The sequence below is a fragment of the Xyrauchen texanus genome, chromosome 15 (genome assembly GCF_025860055.1).
Source record: "Xyrauchen texanus isolate HMW12.3.18 chromosome 15, RBS_HiC_50CHRs, whole genome shotgun sequence".
NCBI lineage: Eukaryota > Metazoa > Chordata > Actinopteri > Cypriniformes > Catostomidae > Xyrauchen > Xyrauchen texanus.
The window spans coordinates 216,501-221,500 of NC_068290.1; the positions used below are offsets into that span (position 1 = coordinate 216,501).

At 39.4% G+C, this 5,000-nt stretch overlaps 1 protein-coding gene across 1 annotated transcript in view; it reads left to right on the top strand.

The window, feature by feature from the left end:
- The window catches only part of LOC127655831 (keratin-associated protein 5-1-like), a 92,042-nt gene that overhangs the window by 70,625 nt on the left and 16,417 nt on the right, over positions 1–5,000 (top strand). Inside the window, exon 6 of the mRNA XM_052143833.1 lies at positions 4,284–4,463. The gene's annotated coding sequence lies outside the window, so the exon portion shown is untranslated. The remainder of the gene's footprint in view (positions 1–4,283; positions 4,464–5,000) is intronic.

The window sequence follows — 5,000 nt, forward strand, 5'->3', positions numbered from 1 at the left end:
ATATGTCAAAAGATCAAGGAAAATTGGGTTCCTCATGTCATGACCCCTTTCATGCAAAACATAAATCTGACAGCACAGATTCACTGACTTCAATGCAACTCATCGCTAACGTTAAGTTATGCAAATATGTTGTCTCTCTCTTGGAATATAATGATGCAAGTAAAACAGGGTGATACAGGAATGTATCTGTTATTAACAAAAGGGTGCAAGGTATGAACAGTGGCAAGAAAATTACTAGCATTTATGTGTGCATTTTTCTTAAATCTGGTTTGATACTCATCACATACCGTTAGATATTCATCCGTCCACAGTTAGACAAACTGTCTATAAATGGAGTACTCTCACTAGAAGTGGCCGTTAGATATTCATCCGTCCACAGTTAGACAAACTGTCTATAAATGGAGATGATTTAGTACTATAGGTACTCTCTCTAGAAGTGGCCGTTAGATATTCATCTGTCCACAGTTAGACAAACTGTCTATAAATGGAGATGATTTAGTACTATAGGTACTCTCTCTAGAAGTGGCCATTAGATATTCATCTGTCCACAGTTAGATAAACTGTCTATAAATGGAGATGATTTAGTACTATAGGTACTCTCTCTAGAAGTGGCCGTTAGATATTCATCTGTCCACAGTGAGACAAACTGTCTATAAATGGAGATGATTTAGTACTATAGGTACTCTCACTAGAAGTGATCGTTAGATATTCATCTGTCCACAGTGAGACAAACTGTCTATAAATGGAGATGATTTAGTACTATAGGTACTCTCACTAGAAGTGGCCATTAGATATTCATCTGTCCACAGTGAGACAAACTGTCTATAAATGGAGATGATTTAGTACTATAGGTACTCTCACTAGAAGTGATCGTTAGATATTCATCCATCCACAGTTAGACAAACTGTCTATAAATGGAGATGATTTAGTACTATAGGTACTCTCACTAGAAGTGGCCATTAGATATTCATCTGTCACAGTTAGACAAACTGTCTATAAATGGAGATGATTTAGTACTATAGGTACTCTCACTAGAAGTGGCCATTAGATATTCATCTGTCACAGTTAGACAAACTGTCTATAAATGGAGATGATTTAGTACTATAGGTACTCTCACTAGAAGTGACCGTTAGATATTCATCTGTCCAGAGTGAGACAAACTGTCTATAAATGGAGGTGATTTAGTACTATAAGTACTCTCACTAGAAGTGGCCGTTAGATATTCATCCGTCCACAGTTAGACAAACTGTCTATAAATGGAGATGATTTAGTACTATAGGTACTCTCTCTAGAAGTGGCCGTTAGATATTCATCCGTCCACAGTTAGACAAACTGTCTATAAATGGAGATGATTTAGTACTATAGGTACTCTCACTAGAAGTGGCCGTTAGATATTCATCCGTCCACAGTTAGACAAACTGTCTATAAATGGAGATGATTTAGTACTATAGGTACTCTCACTAGAAGTGACCGTTAGATATTCATCTGTCCACAGTTAGACAAACTGTCTATAAATGGAGATGATTTAGTACTATAGGTACTCTCACTAGAAGTGGCCATTAGATATTCATCTGTCACAGTTAGACAAACTGTCTATAAATGGAGGTGATTTAGTACTATAGGTACTCTCACTAGAAGTGGCCATTAGATATTCATCTGTCCACAGTTAGACAAACTGTCTATAAATGGAGATGGTTTAGTACTATAGGTACTCTCACTAGAAGTGGCCGTTAGATATTCATCTGTCCACAGTGAGACAAACTGTCTATAAATGGAGATGATTTAGTACTATAGGTACTCTCACTAGAAGTGGCCGTTAGATATTCATCTGTCTACAGTTAGACAAACTGTCTATAAATGGAGATGATTTAGTACTATAGGTACTCTCTCTAGAAGTGGCCATTAGATATTCATCTGTTTACAGTTAGACAAACTGTCTATAAATGGAGATGATTTAGTACTATAGGTACTCTCACTAGAAGTGGCCATTAGATATTCATCTGTTTACAGTTAGACAAACTGTCTATAAATGGAGATGATTTAGTACTATAGGTACTCTCTCTAGAAGTGGCCGTTAGATATTCATCTGTTTACAGTTAGACAAACTGTCTATAAATGGAGATGATTTAGTACTATAGGTACTTCTCTAGAAGTGGCCGTTAGATATTCATCTGTCCACAGTTAGACAAACTGTCTATAAATGGAGATGATTTAGTACTATAGGTACTCTCTCTAGAAGGGGCCAGTTAGATATTCATCTGTTCACAGTTAAACAAACTGTCTATAAATGGAGATGATTTAGTACTATAGGTACTCTCTCTAGAAGGGTCCGTTAGATATTCATCTTTCCACAGTTAGACAAACTGTCTATAAATGGAGATGATTTAGTACTATAGGTACTCTCTCTAGAAGTGGCCGTTAGATATTCATCTGTCCACAGTGAGACAAACTGTCTATAAATGGAGATGATTTAGTACTATAGGTACTCTCTCTAGAAGTGGCCGTTAGATATTCATCTGTTCACAGTGAGACAAACTGTCTATAAATGGAGATGATTTAGTACTACAGGTACTCTCTCTAGAAGTGGCCGTTAGATATTCATCTGTTCACAGTGAGACAAACTGTCTATAAATGGAGATGATTTAGTACTACAGGTACTCTCTCTAGAAGTGGCCGTTAGATATTCATCTGTCCACAGTGAGACAAACTGTCTATAAATGGAGATGATTTAGTACTATAGGTACTCTCACTAGAAGTGGCCGTTAGATAGTCATCTGTCCACAGTGAGACAAACTGTCTATAAATGGAGATGATTTAGTACTATAGGTACTCTCACTAGAAGTGGCCGTCCAGTCAAGATGACTCAAAGGGCACATCGCAGAATGCTCAATGAGGTATAGAAGAACCCTAGAGTGACAGATAAAGACTTGTAGGAATCATTGGAACTGGTTAACATCTCTGTTCCTGAGTCTACTATACAGAAAACATTAAACCGGTATGGTGTCCATGGCAGGACAACATGAAGGAAGCTGCTGCTTTCCAATAAAGACATTGCTGCGCATCTGAAGTTTGCTAAAGACCACCTTGACACTCCTCAATGCTACTGGGAAAATGATGATGGCATGACTGATGAAGCTAAGGTTTAATTGTTTGGGAAGAACATGAGGCACTATGTATGCCACAAAAAGGGCACTGCAAACCAACATGAAAACATCATCCCAACAGTGAAGTACGGTGGTGAGAGCATCATGATTTGGGGCTGCTTTGCTGCTTCAGGGACTGGACCGCTTGCCACCATCAAGGGAAAAATGAATTCCCAAGTTATCAAGATATCCTACAGGATAATGTCAGGGTGACTGTGCACCAGCTGAAGCTCAGTAGAAGTTTAATAATGCAGCAGAACAATGACCCTAAACATCGAAGTAAATCCACTACAGAATGACTTCAAAAAAATAAATCCCATAGTGGGACACATATGAGTGTCCCAGTCAGAGCCCAGACCTTACCCCAATAGAGATGCTGTGCAATGACCTCAAGAGAGACACCAGACATCCTAAGAATATGTCTGAGCTGAAGCAGTTCAAGGAAGAATGATCCAGAATTCTTCTGAACGTTGTGCAGGTTGATTCCGCCTCTATCGGAAAGGCTTGATTGAGGTTATTGCTGCCAAAGGAGGATATTAAATCCAAGGGTTCACTTACTTTTTCACATCACTGTGAATGTTTAATGGAATATGTTCAATAAAGACATGAAAGATTATAATTGGGTGTGTGTTGTTATCTTAAGCACATTGTGTTTGTTTATACTTGTGACTTTAATGAAGATGAGATCACATTTAATGACCAATTAATGCAGAAAAGCAGCCAATTCCAAAGGGTTCACATACTTTTTCTTGCCAGTGTGTAACAGAGAGAGGAGAGCATGTGAACAGTCCTTAAGTGCTCTTGAAATTCAGCATGTTGTGTGTTTAATTCAGTAATCACACACGTTCAGCATTTCTTAAACTCTACAGTATATTATTCATTTTTGGTTATTATATCACATGATCATGATAGTGATCACATGATTGTTTGTGTGTCCGTGTCCTGTGTGTCATGACTGCGGCTCTCGGGTCTCTTCCGTGACTCTTGCGTTATATATGAGGGTCAGACGTTGCCAGACCAAAAACCGCACAACCTTCAATCAATGCCGTCACTTAATGAAGTAAAGATGTGACGACACAGTGACACCCTGAGAGAATGAATCAGGCTTGATTGTGTATTGATGTGTCTTTCTCTCTGTAGATGGTTTTAAGGAGGTGTGTGTGTCGGTTCAGTGTCAGGACGTGTTGTTGTGGACGGGTCTGAAGGACAGATCTGTGGTGTTTGTGGGTCCATTCTCCAGTGGTGCCACAGTGGAATCTCCGCCCCTGACTCACGTGACCCACCAAGAGTGTTGATTGACCTGCAGGGAGGACTCTACAGGTAACAACACAAACTCATGTAACACACACTGTCCACTCATCAATGTAAGTCACCTTGCAAGTCCCCTGTGTTCAGACAGGGAACAGCAGATGTATATCGTCGTCCTTCAAATTATAATTCCCATATTAAGTGATGAATCTGATTTGGTATTAAGATATGATAAGATGGTTATTGTTGGGGGTTGATGATCCTGTGGTTAACTGAGCCGCATCTATCTGGTAGTGATGTATGTCTCGAGATCGGTCTTGGTCTCGAGACCACTTTTACGTCTCGGTCTTGTCACGGCCTTGACGGTCTTTGGTCTTGGTCTTGTCTTGGTCTCGGACCTCTCGGTCTTGTCTAGGTCTCGCTGTCTCAGACCGACATAGTGGTTGGGGGATTTAGCAATACAACACTACAATATCCACGACGACACAATGCTCAATAATGCAACAGTATTATTATTTCACGCCCTTCAAATGCAACCAATCACATGTATTTTTTTGTGACACAGCCGTTGGCGCTCATCCATTCATATAACATTATACCTCAGTGAGT